Raw genomic sequence first — 19,793 nt, forward strand, 5'->3', positions numbered from 1 at the left:
ATGCTAGGCCAAATTGAAATAAAAATTTTTTTAGAAACTCAAAATTTCTGTTGATAAAACATTGCTACTATACCCACATATGCACCACAAAAACATTTATTCAAATTAAAAACCATTTAGATATCCCACACGTGCCTAACATTTATAATTTTCTTCAAAAAATTAAGTTTTTGATACATATTTTCAGAAATGTAAGATTTTACGAAATTATCAAGCTGAAAAATAGAAACAGTAAAGTAGAAAAGTAGGTAATTAGCGTTAAATAGAAATGTTTGTTTTCCTGCAATTTTTAAGTCTCCCACATAGTACTCAAAGTTTTTATTTTTTTCCAGGTTGAGTTAAATTTTTCATTTAAAATATATTATTTTTTTATTATTCATTTGTAATTGTTGATCTGTAAATGTGTTCGTTATTAATTTTTGAACTTGATATTCTATTTAAATTTATATGTAATTTTTTAAAAGGTAATTGAAAAAAAAAAATCAATTTTTTAGATAAAATTATAAATTTTAGGTCAAGTGTGGCATATCTAAACGTTTTTAAATTTGAATAAATGTCCTTGTGGTACATGTGGGGTGTTGGGTACAGGGGCAACGTTTCCCAACAAAAATTTTCGAGTTTCTAAAAAACGTTTTTTTTTTTTTTTTTTTTTTTTTTTGCGCGATTTGGCCTAGCATACAAGTACTGTTTTACACTTTCAGGTGCAAGTCGGCACGGGTTGCCCTTGTGCAAATTATATGAAAAATTTTTTTCACGATTGTTTTGACACAAGAGGAAAAATACAAGAGTGTATGCGACTTGAAAAATTGACTTTCATTTTTTGAGGGACAACCTAATGTGTATGCTTTTTATTTGCTTATTTTTTTGGAAAGTAATAGCGCCTACATTTCAAAAGTAGTTTGTAGTTACTACAGTTTGAAAAAAGTAGTTGTAGCTGTAGTTAACTACATTTGTAACAAAGAGTTGTAGTTGTAGTTCGCTACAAAAAAAATGTAGCTGATTGTGACTATTCCGCATAGTAATGCTGAATGCGAAAGAGTGTTTAGTATTGTAAAGAAAACTAAAACTGAATTCAGGGCTTCTATGTCCACAAAAACATTAGAAAATCTTCTTATTGTAAAATGTCACAAGCAAACAAATTATAAAAATAACTTTAGCCCTGATTTTTTGAAAAAAGCTAAACAAGCTACAACAGCCTTTGTGAAAAGATAAATATTAGTTTACTGTAATAATAAATGTTAATTTCATTTTAATTTCGTTTTAATTTCTTTTGTTGAATTATTCTTAATATTAAGTTTAAAAAATAAAATCTTCCAGATTATTCTGAGGATTTTAATTTTTCCTAAACGTAAGCAAGTTAAATTTATGTGAAATTCATAACTAATTTTATACTGTTAAATTTAAATAGGGTAGGCTTGTGTTAAAGAAATGTCTTGTTTGATTTTATTTCGCGTTAAAAACCTTCTGGATCAAAATAGATGATCTTCTGGATTTTTTTTCTCAGAGGTTGGCAGGTATGATTTAAATACTACATAACTATTTTGACAATATATCCTGCATAGATAATTAGATATCCATATCTGAATGGTTTGCCCCATCATAATGCATATTGTACATGATTTAAATATTCACTGTTATTTTGCATACAACCAAAATTTTAGAGGTTGTGGTTTCTAAAATTCTACATTCTATTCTTTACAATTTAATATAATACTGTTTAATTCAGCTCAATTATTGAGAAAAAAAGTTTTTTTTAAATGCAGGATTTGTAAAACATGCATAGTATTAAAATACATTCAGATAGTATAAATAAATGACATGAAAGTAAATGTTCCAAAATAAATACTGCATTTAAAATGATCTTTTATTGCATTTCAATAGCACCAATGCTTCAAAACAGTCATGTAGACCAGAAGCAGTGATGTTCCCATCAATTTTTCTGAGGGTATACTTCCAGTAATCCATTATTCACAGTATGTGTATACGATCATATACATAATGTCATAATATGAAGCTTGAGGATATACGCTATGTATCGAAAAGATGTTTGAGAGTATATGGCGTATATGGAGCCCTATGAAGTATGCATATCCTTATGTATACCGCATGAAAACACCACTGCTGAGAAGTGTAAAATTTTCCAGCAAAGCTGAATAAATGCTCAACTGGAGCAGATGATGCGCAAAGGTGCAATTTTACTAAGCATTAGCCGCGTTTACAACTTACTTTTCGACCCGGTAAATCCCCGCTCTAGCTCCGCAAAAAACCCGATTGAAAAATTCCCCGTTTCCATGTAAAAAGAGGTTCTCCCACTATACCAGAGAAAGCGGTTTTACCCAGCATCCTTAGTGGCTAGTAGACGAACTTGTTTCGCATAATGCATTTTGGGTAAAAACACTGCTTTCACTCCAGAAGCTAGCGGGAGGAGAAAAAATCCACATTTTCCCCACAAATAACCAGAATGCGGTGAAAAGCAGGTTTTTTTCCAGAGTCGAAAGTGTCCATGGAAATGGCTGTAGTGGGTACACATAAATGTTAGATCTCCAGCATTTTAGGGGTGCTGGTTTTGTAAGCTTTTAATTCGCTTTCAATTTTCTCTTTTATGAACGAATTTTCACTTTTGTAAGTGTGGGCAGTTTTTCCAAAAATGCAAACAGTTTCTCTCTCTCTTTTTTTTTGCTTTTTAAAGGCAGTTTTGGTGACACATCAGGGGTGGATTCAGGGGAGGGTCAAAGGGTCAGCTGACCCCCCTGTGAGATGAATTTTATTATGATTATTACTAAACTTCAATTTTCAAATTTGAAAAATTAGCACCTACATGAAGTCAATGTTAACCTTTTTTTGCTTGGTTCTATCTGCAAAGTATTTCTTCTCAGCATGTCATATTTCAAAGGATTGACCGAGTTCAGTTACTGGGCTATTGCACTTTTGAGATTTTTGTTCATTTTCAAAAGAAAAATATATTCAAAGTTTACGACAACCTGTCCAACTTGTTTACCTAAATATGACATTTACTGAAAATTTGAGAAAATATGATCCATGGCGCAAATTGCACAAAATTTAGGGAATTGGGGAGATTGGAAAGGACAAGAAATTTGATCTAATTTGAGCCCGGGGGGGGGGGACTTCGTAGCATATGAGGAGATATATGCCATCCTCCTTGAGGGGGAGGAGCATCCCTGCTTAACTGATACTGTTTTATATTGGAGGTATAACGCTGGCCATCAAAACTTGACCCCCCCCCCCTTACAAAAATTTCTGGATCTGCCCTTGTGACACATCCTCTGTGAATGAGAGTAAAAAAACACAAAGTGCTGTTCATATTATCCTACTTCCAAGGTAGTAGCTTCGCTTGTTTGCCTGTCATTCAGTGATGAAAAGGAAAATTGTTGACCAATCTGTAAAACCCTGGGAGAGGGATGTTCCTGCAGGATCCCTGTCAACGGCACCTACAGGGTACAATTGGCTCACAATACGGATCGTTTATGATCCTCATTTTTGACAACCGTCAGCAGTGCCTAAAGGCCCCCCTTTTTACGCTTCTATTGAAGTCTTATCTTCTCCTTCGTCCTGATCCCATCTCCTTTGTACCAATGTAGAATCTCAGTTAACAAGTTTTCACTTGCAGAAGTTAAGATTACACGACTTAATTACAATTATTGAAATTTAGATTACAGCTAAGATTACGCAAGAAACAGCTAATTAAAATTACAATTACAAGATTATGAGTATCTTATTTCCAGATTATGATTACACAAAAATGTAATCGATTATGCAGATTACTGTTACGTATTCGGCGATGACTCCAAGCCTGGTTCATATTCTTAGGAAATTTGTTGTTTTTGAGAACAGACCCCAAAGTCAGGGCCGTCCCGAAGGGGGGGCAATCGCCTCGGGCGCCACGAAATGAGGGGGCGCCGCAAGGTGCCCCTCGTTTCGACGGAACACGACGACATTCACACGAAATGAGGGGCGCTTTACGGTGCCTCTCTTCGTATAAAATGCCCGGATTGCATCAAATGAGGGGCTCATTTCAGGTATCATAGATACGCAGCCATAGACACATAAAATAGAGAATCATTGCAATGGTTCTCTATTTTGTTCTATGGCACTAAAATATTCCTGTCTCTCAGTCTCCAAAGCATTCGTTTCCTTTGTATCATTGAAACAGATACAATTTCTGAGAATATAACTGTTTAAAATCAAACAAAAGGCTCTTCTCTTTTGTCTAGTTCTCGCCAAATTTGCTTGAGTTCTGCCCCTGAATGCAGTGACGTAAAGAGAAGTTTTTTTTAAGGGGTCACTTAAAAAAAAAATGTTTTTGTTTATTTGATCGGATAGGAAAAAATGTCAAAAGGTGGCCGGTCAAAATTTTGAAATTTATAGTTTTAAAAACGCAATTTTAGCCTTTAAATGCAATTATAGGCCATGTTTATTGACGTTAGGGTAAGGGAGGGAGTTCAGAGACTGTTTCCAAAATATTATTTTTTTTAAATAGATTAAAATCAATTCCTTCTCCCTATGAAGTTTTCGAAATTGAAGTTTCAAAAACTCAGTTTTAGACAAACTTTGAAGATTTGATAGATAGGAGGATCTGGAGCATCTCCCAGGAAAATTGTTCAAAATTATGGTCAAAAAATTTAAGCAGTGTTTTACTTTCAGGAGCTTTCCCACTTAAATAAGTGTCGTTTGAAAAACCCATTGCTAGTGATATTAAAGAAAGGTGACATGGGGACGAATATTTTCTTAAACTCAATTCTTAAAAGCAATTTGTAAGGCCATATTTTGTAATATTAGGGCCAGTGATTTTTCGAAATTAGAGCTCCAAAAACGCAATTCTGAGCATTTTTTGGTGTTGAGTATTTGTGGGCTTCTCTCTAAAATTTACAAATATTTGATGCAAAAGAATAACATCTTTGTTTATAACATATAAGAAAGCTGATATTAAATTGGTACAAGTAAAACCAAAAAACTCTTGAAAAGAATCATTGGATGAGTTCATATCGAAATTTAATTTTGATGTAATTTATTTCAATAAATACATTTTCTCTTTATAATCAGCAAATTATATTCGTATTCTTAGTTTGATCAATATGAATAACAAATTCAATTTTAATTGTTTGTTTTTTATCTAGTGGGATAACATTTTACTAGATAAATATTTGGATTGTTAACATTTCCGTTTTTCGAAAAGTTTTCGGGGCTTGATATGTTGCTTGCGTTTTGATGTTTCACAAATATCAATAACAGATTCATTAAAGTCAGACAAAACAACGTAAGTAGAAGCACAAATTTGTAAATTACAGCAGACACGTGTTTCGGCGTTACAGGGAACGCCTTTTCAATGCAAAAAATAATGAGCTTATGGATGAAAAGACATCCGACAAAATTACAGATTTGTGCTTCTACTTACGTTGTTTTGTCTGACTTTACTGTTCTGCACAAAGGTTTTTATTTATCAACAGATTCATTGCTTGTGTTTTAATTTGTATTATGCATAGCCCTTTGATTGTTCTATTTATCAATATGTAAAATAGTCAAGTATGTACTATGCATTGCTGTTATAACTAACTTGATTTTTCTGTGTGTATAGGGGGGAGGGCGCCAGGAAACTTTCGCCCCGGGCGCCGTCAGCTCTTCGGACGGCCCTGCCCAAAGTGTTTCTATTTTTCCTTTTTCTTCCTACTTTTTCTTTCTTTAGCACTAGAAGCGTTTTACGTATACCTAGAAAGACGAGCAGCGGTCACTTTGACCGCCGTACTTAAAAGATTGGAAATTTCCTCCTTTTGGGATTTTTAACCATAGAAAAAAGTTGTATCATCATATCAGAGTTTAATTTGACAATTTAATCGTAATATAGTCTGCAAATGAGTCTCAGATAGCTTTTTTTAAATTTTATGTTCGATCAAGTGAAATACACATGCTTTACACAATTGGCATTGAGAAAGAGCAAATTTGTACAAAAAAGAGGAAATTTTCTTAGCATGTAATAACTAACAAGTACTATAATCAACTATGCATGTGTTGGTTTAAAAATATCTTAATATCGCAAGATACCGTGCATTACTATATTTTACAGTATTTCGCAATACTTAATATGTTATCGCGTCACCTGTATATTAGCCATTAACATTTTTTTTTTTTTTTTGGCAATTAGAACTAATGCTTGTAGTTTTATTTCCGCATAATTTAATTTCACATTATTTTAATATTTTTTCTTAGGTAGATACTTATTTATATGCAGCAATATTGATCAGTGGAGGAAATTTGAGAAATAGGAGTTCTGTTTTTGAAATTTCCCCCTTTTTTTTCGGCGTCGGACCCTTTTCCCTTTTTCTTTCACTACTTTTTATATTTTGAGCATCAGTTTTTATTAGCGAGGTTCCTTCTGATTCTAACTCAGAAGAACAATCCTTTTCTGCAAATCTAGGCTCCGAAAAATATTCGCAATAACCTCATGAAAGCAAACTATTCTCATCGCAAGGAATATATTTCTCTTCAGATAAGTCACATTGTTCATTCGAACCATAATCTGTTTTAGATATAAATCTGCAACAGTTTCAGGAGTTAATGTTCCTATAAGTTTTGCTTGTCAACGGTTCTTCTTGACATCATGAAGATAATTATGTGACTGAGCACTTCATTATCACCGAAGAAAATAAACGTCAATGCTTCAAGCAAAGCACATGTTTTGGTGCACAAAACAATTCCAGCAAACATTTTTGGAATTCAACTGTTTATATTTACTTCTTTTTGAACCCAAAGTAATTTCACGTGTCCAGTCACATGCTTTTCAAACTTACCTTTCTCAACACTTTGCCCCCTGTGCAGTGTGTAGGTAGCAGAAAACTGAAACCATGAAACCAGCAGGTGTTTCGCATTTTCCTAACAGTTCAAAGAATTAAACCTGACCCAGCAGGTACTACTCAAACTCAAAAGAAGATTACTCACCCTGACAACTAACAATAGTCCATAGTACACACAACTGATAAGAGAAAAAAATGAAAACGGATGCATAAAAAAAGGTTCACTTAGCGGTCAAAATGACCGTAGTCAGTCTTTCTAGGTATAAACATTTATAGCGACTATAATAATAATCCTAAAGGGAAGAAATTACTGTTGTAAGATCCTAATAAATAGTTAGGAAAAGTCAATGAAGGAAAAAGAGTTTGAAAATTAAACGCAGCAAATATGAGCATTTGAAAATCATTTGCGGTCAAAATGACCGCTTCCGTCTTTCTAGTGTTAGTATAGCACTTCTAATTGTGCATTGACTCTTACAATACCGCACCGATAATTTTCTGCATGTATTAATTTTGAAAAGCAAAAGAACCAAGTGCATCCTGGGCTTATCATTGACTGACTACAGTAATTTCTGGAAGGGGCGCCGTCCGCGGCATTTGCCTGTTTAACAGTTAAATTTTCGTAAGCGACTCTTTTGCCGTTGCAGCGTTTATTATCAACTTTTCTTTTAATCGCCCCGACTTCAGTCCTACTGTTTTAACGAAACAATAAAGAAATAGATACTAGCACATTCTGATGCAATTATGCATTATTTACCTGTCAATTAGAAGCTTTAATTAAAGTAAGCAGCCGACTGTTCAGAAAGTGGGGGAAAAGCCGAAATTTTTTGTATAGTTGATTAAAAGTTAAATGGAGCTTTATTTAAACAGAAAGGCGATGTAAAACCTTAAAAGTAACATAAAGGAGCAAAAAATGAAAAACCTGTACACTGTACATATTTTATTGACGTTAGTACAAAATAAAAGCGACAGATAACAGAAATTCGCAAAAATGGACCGCTTCAAAAATCATCGCCGAAACTTTTTTCGTACATAAATATGATTATTGTTCATTCTAAATCATAAACATGATTATAAAATTTATGAAATTTCCTTTTCTTTCTGTTTAAAGGGTGAATTTGCAAAAAATGAAAAATACAGCAAAATCTAGATGGGCAAAATGTTCCCGATTTTTGGAGAAAAATTGGAAATCAATTTAAATGAGGGATTCCGTTTTTATTTCTTCACAACTTTAAAAGTTGGAGGGATAGAGCCAAAAGCAAATTTGTACTGTATTATTTTTCTTTTTATAATGAGTATTTTCTACTCTGATATATCATCAACATCGAGGAGTTGCTCATCATTTTTATGTGCTGCGTTTATGGCAATGCAGCATTTCTGAACATATAAATTTTTTTGACATACTCTTACTCTTTTCGGGGTGCAGCAATTATATTGATGCAGCGTATCTACTGTAAGTTAATGCACTCAGAGTGCCTGATCAAAGGGAGGGGGCGGGAAAGATAGATATGCAGGCATTTTTCATGCCAGGTGCTCCCCCCCCCCCTCCTCACTCAATTTCGTGAACAATTTCTGAATGAATATTGTTGTGGTATGGTGAGGATTGAGAGAAACTACATGCCTTCTCTTTTTATGCTCGGAGAGAAAAAGTAATAACTGATTTTCGTCTTTGATAAAAATTTTATGTTTACCATGCGTGGATTTTTCCTTTTTTTTCTGTGACAAAAATTTTGAAACAAGGAGGTAAAAAATCATCAAACCAATAAAACAATATTCATTTTTATTGCATGATTAAAATCAAATGCGATCGATCACTTTGATTTTTCCCAGGGAGGTGGCTAATAAAGGATGCATACAGAATGCATATTTTATCTGAAAACAACAAAAACTGCACAAACTTGTATAGTTAAGCATTAATTTTGAAAACCAGGGAGGAAAAAAATTGACCACGCTGACCCCCATAAATGACATGCCTGAAACAAAAATTTATGTTGAATGCTAAAAATACATAACATAGTACAAACCTTTTAGTTTACTTATTTCGTTAATTATTTTATTATAAATTTTATGTCCCATATTTAAGAACAAATTTATTGTAGTTCTGCATTTTCAGTCTTTTTCCTTTTTTTTTTTTTTTTTCAAATTCAAACATCTGCTCCTGTTTATGCAAGAATGCATGTCAGCTGCTGATTATTTTTAACAAAAACTAATTAAATATTTGCTTCTTCTTTTTTTTTTTTTTTTATCTTAGTTTATGACAACAGGAGCTGAAAGTGTTAGTACTTTCAAATAAATGGATGCTCTCAAATCTTTAACAAAAATTATTTTATTGCATAAAAGTATGAGTTTTATTTTTATTATCATTATTATTTATTTTTTAAGAGGGGGGGGGGGGGTTGCGATCGCTATATTGCATTTTATTCTTTCACACTTAAAAATTTTATTACTGTATTGTTGAAATGTGTTTCTTTGTTTGGATTTTATTTTCATATTTTTGTAATTAATCTCTTTTGTTCCCACCAGTTCATTTTTCATACTAATGATTGTTAGCTTGTTTCTTTCGTTTTGTTTTTGCGTTTTGGTATTTCATTAAATCCCTTTAATACTTCAAAGGTACTGTTAGTTTATTTTTGGGACAGTTTTAAATCAAAAATACTGTTAGTTTATTTTACGTTAGAAATAAAATTTACGCTAAATTTGTTTCCTTTTGACGTATGTGTAGTCCTATCATTTCCTGTTTTTTCCTACTTTTTAAATTTTTGATTTCTTATTTCCTACTCCCCTTCCCCCCCCCCCCCCCAAAAAAAAAAAAAAAAAACCACTTCAGGTCTGTGAGAAGGAAAAATTGTAATGATTACAGATAAAAGTTGCGACTTCTTATAATGCCTGCAAGCAACAAGCTCTGATGGTGACAGCCCATAGACAGCAGCTTTTAACTCCGCTATTTCAGATGGGAATGACTTGAAAAAATTACAATGTATATTTCAACGGTTGAATAAAATATCCTCCAAATTTAAGGAAATTCTTATTATTTCTTTTCTGTTAACAAAATTCATGAATAACACTAAAATTTCGGCTGCCTAAACTGGTTTCCCCATTAATGAGAACTTCGCTTGCTACTGTATCGTAATCTACCTCAGCCAAAGTTTAACATCTTTTTCCTCTAGGGAAAAGTTGCTGAAAAGAGATTTGGGTGGCGCGAAAGGGTAACGTTCTAGTTGTTCATCCACAATTTTTTTTTTATATGTAGCATGAGCAGGTGTGGCGTCGCAAATGTCCAATAGGTGGTGCACTCCTTTTAGACAGCAGCAATACCCGAGCAACGGGCAAGAACTAACCAAGACTCGGAAGGAGTAACTAGGGCCTGATTAATGCACAGTCCTGTAGGTCCATGGGCCTGGGCACCAAAAGAGGGTCATTTTATTTATTTCTACCTTTTTTTAAAAACTTTTAGTGGGGCACCAAATTGAATTAGGAGCTGGGCACCACTTTGGCTTAAATGGACCCTGGGGGTAACTGATGTGGGCTGATTGCATTCCTATGCTTATTAGTTCCTAGCAGCCTTTTAGATGCTATAGAGAAGAACAGTATTTACTTTTAGAATTAGTATTTACAGTCAGTTTGGGATGGCTCAAATCTAGCAGTACTGGAAAGAACTTATCAGAAGTTCGACAACAATAGTTTCAGTTTTCAACGTTTCAGTGAAGCAAATCTGTAACATTTTAGTCAATATACTGATAACTAATAAAATTAGAATATATAAATTATTTTATTAAAGAAAATGTACATGATTTAATTTAAAACGTAGAAAAATAACAAAAATTAGAATAAATCCTCTTTTTTTGTTCGTATTTCCTTTTTTAAAAAGATAATCCCTCATTTTTAAGTTGTAATCAAGTTTTGTGACTCATGAAACATTTAATCCTCAAGGTTTTTTTCAGCAGCGGTTTCATATTCTTCTGTGTTTTTGTATAAATTCTTGGAGGCAAACCTTGATGTTTTGATTAAATTTTATAAAGTCTGAGCATTTGCATTCTGCTTTATCAGCTTCTTTATTAATCAAAAGTGCCCACCAAGAGGCAGGGCCGGCTCTAGTACTTCTGCTGCCCTAGGCGATATTGACAAGTGCACCCCCCCCCCCACCCCATTCAAAAATAATAATAATAATAATATAGTATTAATTAAATAAAAGTAATAGTCAAAATCAAAGTGAGTTTCTTGTTAACTTGCAAACTGGGTTTTGCATATCCAAGCACTGGTACACACTTTAAATTATCTTTTTTAACATTAAATTAGGGTATCTTATGGCACTAAAACAGAATACTTTCAGAAGACTTTTAAATCACACAATTTGTAGCCTCTAAAATGAAGTTGAATTTCTTGTTAAATTCTGAACTATGTTTTGCATACCCAAGCATATGGTACACACTAAATTGTTATTATTATTATGATAATTCTTATTATTTTAGCATTGATGCAGTGAATCTCATGGCACTGAAACAGATATTCATTCTTAAAAAAAAGTTTCAATTTCGAAAATCTGCCGCTCTAGGCCGCTGCCAACCCCAGGAGCCGGGCCTGCCAAGAGGGGGCCATGGTGCAGATTGCACCATTTTAATATGTTAGGTTTTATCTTTTCTGAGGGGGACTCTTGCTTTTTGGAGGTTTTTGAGAGCCCCCCCCCCCCCCCGTTTTAGGAGGTAGGGGCACCCCTGCTTTAAAAGTCATTTCTTCAACTTGCATAATCTCCCCCATCTCATATTTTGTTTTCTTGAAGAAGCTACAGTTTTTCGGAAACAGTTCTTTACTGATGCTTTGTATATGCTACTAAGTACAAACAATAAACGAGAGAAATCACAGGTGTTATTCCTTTACTGCACAGTGCTTCAAAAAGGGCTCCTTTGGCTTTTGAAAAAAGGTGGAATCAAGAGTTTTCCACATTCTAGTTAGGTAATGTTCTTAAAAATTTTATTCCTCAATCCATTAGTATCAGACAGTTTCAAAAAAAAAAAAAAAAAAAACTGCAAATCTAAATGAACTACAAATTTAGTATCTTTGTTGAAAAACCAATTGCTACGCCATTAAAACTGTCGCCAGTCTTGATATGTACTAATAAGTAAGCATAATTTATGTTTATAATTGAAACTGTGAGAAGCAAAGGGATGTCAATGAATGTTTGAAAGTTTTGGGTAAAATGTATTTAAAGTTCAGATAATAGGTAAGCTTTCATTGATTTTTTTAAAATAAATTCACGCTGTATAGCAACACCTACATAACAAGGCTACTGTCACTATTTCTTGCCCTAAAACAGAAGGGTGGTTCTCCTCCCATTAGTGCAGGCATCTTCAAGTTTTTAGTTTTGGCACTTATATCTCTTTGCTTCTCACTGCCTCAAATTCTTTCCCTCAATTATTTTTGAACCTTAATAATGTTGAACCTCTGGTTCTTTGTATTATAGTTTTTCAAATAATTTATTGTATCAGCAGTAGTGTACATACTTTGGTGCCCCTCCCCCCGCAAGATAAAACAAACTGCCCCCCCCCCCCCATAATTTTTGAAAAAATTATTGTAATGTAGTATAATTTTTTCAGGGCGTGCGTTCTCATACCTCTTGCGCCCCCCACACTATGGGGGGGGGGGAGGCTATGTACACCACTGTATATCAACTAATTTGTTTGCTTGATTGTGTTTTAATGTGATTCTTTGGACATTGAAAAATGAATAAAGAGTTTTTTTCCTTCAAATTTCAGGTTAGTAAGGATGTTACTGATGTCCTTCATCTAGCCACATTACTCTGACATCATAAGAACTGCAACCTCTATCCCCTTTTTCTATTGGAAAACAGATCTGAATTTTCCTACTATGTGTGCAAAATTTTGTGAAACACTCATTACTGAAAGCATTTGAACTGAAGAATGTGTGAACTTTTATTTAAGTCAAGTAAAATGGATTTGCCATTTTGTCTCTTACTGAGAGATTCATTCCTTTATATACCTCAGAAAAGAATTTTAACAAATCGTGAGAGTTAATTTATGGAGCAGCTGAGTTTGTTTTTAATTGTTTTTAAAAAGGCTTTGTTTCGTGCACTGCGCATGAAATATGCAGCTCATTTATTAAAACAGTATAAGTATTCCAGCGTAAAAATAGTTTTTATTTATTTTTGTTCTGTTAAATAAATTCTAAATATGAGCGATTTTATTTTTCGTATACCATTAGTTGTAAAATAAATTGCCATTATTTTTGTTTGATGAAAATATTTTTAAGAGAATTTTTTGTAGTGTATTTCAAATATATATACATAAATATATATACCTATATATATATATCTAGGAGCTTATATCTATTTGATACAAAGAATTGTAAATTTCTAAAGTAGTATGTCCAACTTTTTAACAGTACAGAAGTGAGCTTCACATTATTTGCATTTATTAAATGTTTTAGTTTTTATTTCAAAATGGATTTTGTTATTTACGGCAGAAAAATATTGGCAATTTTAAGCTTTCAATCGCAGATGAAAGTGATACATAAGAGAAGACATTAAAAAATCACTCATATAAAGCTCGAAAAGAAGACCCATGATTTCTGACTCTGAAAGCAAATGAGCTACAGGATTTAAGATAAATTAAGTCAATACTTTTTCTTATCAATGTCCACTTTCCTACTTCTGAGTTGGACATAATTAGTAAAACTGCTGTCAACTTCCATGCTGTACATGTACAATTTGATATTTTATTAGCTATTGAAAATAATGATGCCAAAATTAAAAGCTAAATCAAATTAGAAATTTACAACAAAAACTTGATCTGACATAATTACAGTGAGTCTTGAGTTGTTTATTTATGTATGTTCGTCAATGTGACCTATTAAGAACTTTAAACCCTATTTTTGATCTGATATTTTATGATCTCAAATTTTATGTAAAGTATACTTTTTCCTGTACCTTAAACCACACATGTTTGTTCAATTTAAAGTGTTTTTCAAATATCTTCCTTAAACTATTTCTACTTTAAAAAAATAAGCAAGAAAACAAGTTTTTCAAAGTGCTCGTCAAACAAAAGGATGATTTTTCTCTGTTTACATAAATATTTCTCAGATTCCTTTCATTCGTCATATAATGGACCGCAAAGCGGTTCTTACAGTGATAGCAATTGCTGTAATAGAATTTGTGCTGATATTTTAAGTAAGTTGTGATATTGATGTTTAATATTCTAGGAGTAAAGATTTCACTTACAGTGCATCATTCATCTTTGCAAGTAATTAAATGGTAATTTTTCAATTGTTTGTTGCATCTTTTGCTAATATTGTGAATTGTGAAGATAGTTACTCATTGTTTTTCTGCAGAAGAATTTGTCTAAAGTAATATATTTTGAAAGAGGAAAAGTAATTCTAATAAGTGGAATGAATAATTTACAGATATCAATTAATTTAAAAATAATTCAAATGATTCGGGGTGCCTACAAGTTGTAATTATCAGCATATTTTTCTCATTTTCAAAAGACTGAATTAAAAATGTTGTAACTATCCAAGAATGTGCTTTTTTAATGAAACACATTAGTATTTTATAAATGTTCATTCTTTTGAATTTTTTTATGAAAAGGGATTGGCATTAGTAATAACAATACTCAATAATTAGATATTACTAAATTGACTATAGGAAGCAACCATCACATATTAAGATTTTAAATGAAGCAATGTCAAAAAACATTTAAATCCATATTATAAGTTCTCAAGTTGAGGGTATTGAAAATGAAAATATTTGAAAAAGATTAAACGAGGGCGATATAGTTTCAGTCTTAACAACAAGAAAAGTGGACTGAAATCTATCTATAAATTGAAAAGTTTCCCATGCCCTATAGACTAAATATTGATTTTTACCAGTCTAGTTATTCATATGGGTATACTCGTATTTGTCCCAGATCACGCACTTTTCGTTACACTTTTTTATGACCGCCCATTCAAAAATGTATGCAACTAAGTTGCCTTGTGGGAAGAATACCTTGAAGGCCTTTCACTTAATTTATCTAAACAAATTCTCATATTTGCATAAATTTCATTCATTAAATCCTTATAATTAATTTCTGTGTAAATTTTTACACTTAATGGCTAAATAATTTTTCTTTCTTTTCTGTTTTTAGTCACATTGAAGTAATCTTTCTTTTAACATTAAAGTTGTAATAACTACCTTTTTGGAAATATTAACAAATTTTTTGAATCGGGGGGGGGGGGGGGGGATTTGCAATTTCTGTAGGCACCCTGTTGATTTTTTCTATACCTGTTTCAACTGTGCACTACATAATATTTTCCTGTGGTCTATGGAATCAGAATACACTGCATATTGTTTATTAAGAGCATTAGTATCATGATTAATCTACATACCTGTGGGGAAATGTTACAGTAGAGTACCTTTCATAACGCCGACCGATGTTACTCAATTCTCTATAAACTGCACAACTTTTCAGAAGTAAACAATGGGTTTTTAAAGTTTAAAAAATCCCTGTTTTGCTTTGCAAACATAAAAATTGTAAGCCAAATTAAATTTTGAAACAGTTTTTCATCTTTTTATCTTAATTCAAAGCTTTTAAATGAAAATTAATACTCATAGTAAACAGAAAATACCAGATGGCTCTTGAAAGTGCAGCTGTCATGCAAGCCATGAAACAAGCAAAAGTGCAGGATAATTCACTTTCTTTTGATTGTGATTTATTTATGAATGCCTAATAGTAATATTAGCACTTTATACTCATTGCAGATAAACCTCATTCTGAAGCACTAATACATAGCTATATTCTGAATATTAGTTTCAAAATTTGTGAAATGATCTATGTAACTCAAAAGCTCTGGTCCCAAGATGTGCGTTATAAACGATCTTCTACTGTACGACTTTTCTTTTATGACTATTTTATGAAATTTATGCAAGTTGATAGTGAAGATATTCATACCAGATAGTACCAACTTGTCTCTGTGTAATTCTTCGGTTCATATAAATGAACTTTTTACCCTGTTTGGACAGTGGTAGGTAACTAAGCAGTATCCTTTTAACAAGTTTTGATTATTTTAAGAGATCAATTGGTCCTAATGGGATTGGGGGGAAAACATAAGATGAAAAGCTGCTTAAAAAATATAGCAAATAATCTGTTCTGAAATGTGCTAAAGAATGTGATACATATTTCTGAGGTTTATTGTCATAAAGCTCAGGATAAACAATTTTTAAAAAAAGAAAAAAACTAATTTTTGTTCTAGGCTTAAATTTTATTGTTATGCATAAGGATTTGATAAAAAATTGTTGCTTTGTTGGGAATTTGTTTTTTTTTTTCTGTTTAAAAAATTTCCTCTAGTTGCGTATTTGTCTTAGTTTTAATATTGTGATAAAATATTGCTCAATTCTATCCAAAGTTTATCCTTATGATCGTTTCAATATTTTAACTCACTACTAGGAAATATATTACAGTTGGATCACGATAACTCAAAGCTTATAACTGGAATATTCCTTTATCTTAAAAGTTTTCATTGGGTCCAAAACTCTTGAGACTGTTGTGGAAACTTCCCATAGCTCGAACTACTGATAACTCGGAATGTTTAGTTTGTATCTAGAGTTTACTGTAATTAAGTAAAAATATTTTAACACTTAATTATTTAAGGCATGACAAATAATCAATCCGTTCTTTTTGAAATTTACCTATTATTACACCTTGCAATCGTTACTTGAATATTTTTACTTCTAGTCTTCCTCAATTTTTATGTTACAAAATGAGTGTAAACACTGACTAACTGGTAATTGCCATTTGGAGATCTAAATGCTTTAATGTATTGAGTGGAAAGTTAAGTCTTTATTTATGTATACATAACATCCTGGTAGCAGAAAAGGCACGATGCTGCAACACTTGTCTCAAATTCTTGAAGAGGCCTCCAGTCTGTTTCTGAATTGGAGAGATTTTACTGTTTTAGTGCTTTCTGCGCTTATCTGTTAAATTTTAAGTTGAAAAAATTCAGTTCAAAATGGAACTGAGGGAAAAAAGACAAAGAACGGATGCAAGGCGCTAAACTCAGTCCTCTGGTATTTGTGATGCTCATTGGATTCATTTGATTTTCAAACATTCCTTAATATTTGTAAAAGGTTCTTGACATCTAATGCTGGTTTATCTTGCAGACTATTTTTAGGTTTTTTAATTTACATCAGACAGCTGAAAAAAATTCTGCTACCGGGCATAACCTTCTTTATTTAATACTAACTTTTAAAGATCTCTCACTTTTTCATGCACTGAATATGAGTGCTCATTTTTTTTTCTTTGAAATAACAGAACATTTAAAACTGTATCCCTTTGTTCAGAAGAAACAATTTTAACTGTTATAACAAAATTATTCAGTAAGTGCTTACTTTTGTAGCTACAAACTTGCCTATATTCAACAATTAAAATTTTTTAAATAACTTATGTCAAATTGATGATCAAATGTCTGAAATGCTCTGAATATAGAAACTGGGCTACTCAGTGGATCGCAGCTGTGTTATAATTCTTCTGCTTTCTGAAAAAATCTTTGAAATGTCTTTTATTCACTCCACTGTTTTAAGAAAAATTATTTGCCCTTAAACTCTTGTCTTATTTTCAACTACATGGGCATGAACTATTTACAAGTTCTGTCAGATTAACAGTGTATTTGTAAACGTCAATAAAAGTAGGAGAAATTTTTAAAATTAAGGATTTTTTTACTTTTCCTAACGATCTTCCAGGCCGGCTCTAGTAGTTTTGCCGCCCTAGGCAATAAGTGCCGCCGATTCCATTGAATAATGATAAATAAAATATATTAATAAAATAAAAATAAAAGATTTTTAAATCATGCAATTTGCCGCCTCTAAAATTGAATTGAATTCGTAGTTAAATTTCAAACTATGCCTTGCATATCCAAGCACTGGTGCACACTCAGTTATTATTTTTTAGCATTGAAGTTGTGAATTTTATAGCGTTGAAACATATTCATACTTAAAAAAAAGTTTCAACTTTGAAATCACCCCAGGAGCTGGGCCTGACGATCTTGTCATACTTAATAATACTATTGACCATCATTGTTTCATTCAGTTCAAAATTATTTTATTTAAAAAAGTTCTTTTACTTGCCTATCTATTAAATTTTAAATTCTGATAACTTGTATTCAAAACCTTAATTTTTTACATCAGTCATAGGGAGTGGAAATTTGGCCACTTTCGATGTATCTTAAACTTTGTTAAAAGATGCATGAGTTTTTTTTTAATTTTTTTATATAACTTTGTAAGTGCTATCAGTATGAAAAGTTCAAAAGCTTTTTATTTTATTTTAGTCAACAAGCATAATGAGTAAATGTTGAAAGTAAAGCCTCAAAAGTGAACTTAAGTTAGGCATGTTTTCATTACACCTTTTTAGCTAATTTACTCTTCCTTCGGATTATTAATTTATCTAAAACATAACTATAACTGACTGTTTAACGTTACATTTCTTATATGTGATTAACGGAAGCTTTTTATCTTTCTATAGAACTGGTTTTTCTTTTTACTTCCCTATTTTTGAAATTATTTAGTGAAATCTTGCACTTTTTAGGGAGAGTAGGTATAAACTTTTGGAAATCAAAAGTAAATTAGTTTTAATGTTTTCATCTGGTATTTCATTATAAGTTTATTAAAAGATGATTTTTATAAAAATGTGTTGATTAAATTGATTAACCAAACTTTTGTTTCCAATCAATACAAAAAAGTGAGCTCAAAAATTAAATTAAAAAGTAGACTCTTTATTTTAAATTTCATATTTATCTCCATATCTTTTGTGGAAAATCCTATAATTTATCCATACCCTTTGCTGTGATCGCTGTTCCCTGAATTTAAAAAATAAAAGATGCAGAAGAAAAAAGGCATTTCAAAGCAATTTTGTTTTTATGCACCTCATTATTACATTCATTATATATATAATGAATCTCTTATTTCTCTAGTCTAATTTAACTAAATGAAAGGTAAATTAGAAATTACTTCAACAATTTGTCTATAAAATGTTGTAATTTTATAAAATAAAATTTCTGGTGCCAAAAAAAAAGCTTGTGTATTAAAAGATTTACTTTGTATGTGACACAGTATAAAATTGCTACCTAAATTGTATTATAAGTCTCTTACATAAGAATCAAAATTCATTTTACACATGGTTTTTAAAATTTTAACTAAAAGATTTTGGTAAAGAAATTAAATGTTTTACAATCAAAAAGAAAATATGCAAATCAAAATATGGGAGCATTTTGGTGAAAATAAAATTCATGAGAGAAATGAAGAATTTTATTGAATTGATGCTTTTGACTGTGACATAGTTGTATTATGTTCTTGTGAATAAATGTTGATGCAGAAAATCGCTGTGTTGTAAGGGCAGTGAACTTCATAGAACTGTGTGTACATAAATGTTAATAATTTAAACTTTATATCTAATATTTGTATTTCTGCAATGTAGTTTACGAGATGAAGCTAAAGTTCTAGTTGTAAAAATCTAAATTCATTTGCAATAAATGTATTTTTGTATCTCGTATTTTCTTGACTAGTTTTCCCAAAAATTTTGCTTCAATATAGGTTTAACAAAAAGCTTCAACAAAACAAGTCTATGTTCCTTTGGAAATTGGCTTAAACTGAATTATGTTTCAAAATAAAGAATTTTAACATTAAAAAAACAATCTTCCATTTGTAAAAGAAAACTATTCGTGAACATAAAATTGATATCATACTTGGTTCTCAAAAACTATAAGGAGTTATTTAAGTGAATTTAAAATATTGATATCCTTTTCCATTTGATCTTCATGGCCCTGATCTTTGCTTGAAAAAGCTGAATGTCTCTAAACCAATGTGAAAGAGTACAAGCTAATAACGAATCCTGAATAAGTAAAGGCAAACATAGAATTATTGGTATACAGTTCTAAGGGGCCGTTCATTAATTATGTAACGATGATTTTGGCAATTTTTTGAACCTCCCTCCTTCCTCTATGTAAGGGTGC

At 31.7% G+C, this 19,793-nt stretch overlaps 1 protein-coding gene and 1 long non-coding RNA gene across 3 annotated transcripts in view; both read left to right on the plus strand.

Moving 5' to 3' along the window:
* The window catches only part of LOC129226576 (phosphatidylcholine:ceramide cholinephosphotransferase 1-like), a 126,340-nt gene extending 113,344 nt beyond the window's left edge, over nucleotides 1–12,996 (plus strand). For both annotated transcript variants that reach the window (XM_054861196.1, XM_054861197.1), the window contains exon 8: nucleotides 12,554–12,996. The gene's annotated coding sequence lies outside the window, so the exon portion shown is untranslated. The remainder of the gene's footprint in view (nucleotides 1–12,553) is intronic.
* Nucleotides 1–19,333, plus strand: part of LOC129226577 (uncharacterized) — a 123,465-nt gene extending 104,132 nt beyond the window's left edge. The window contains exon 2 of the long non-coding RNA XR_008580799.1: nucleotides 18,290–19,333. This is a non-coding gene — a long non-coding RNA (uncharacterized LOC129226577). The remainder of the gene's footprint in view (nucleotides 1–18,289) is intronic.
* The last annotated feature ends 460 nt before the right edge of the window (nucleotides 19,334–19,793 follow it).

The sequence above is a fragment of the Uloborus diversus genome, chromosome 7 (assembly GCF_026930045.1).
Source record: "Uloborus diversus isolate 005 chromosome 7, Udiv.v.3.1, whole genome shotgun sequence".
Classification (NCBI taxonomy): domain Eukaryota; kingdom Metazoa; phylum Arthropoda; class Arachnida; order Araneae; family Uloboridae; genus Uloborus; species Uloborus diversus.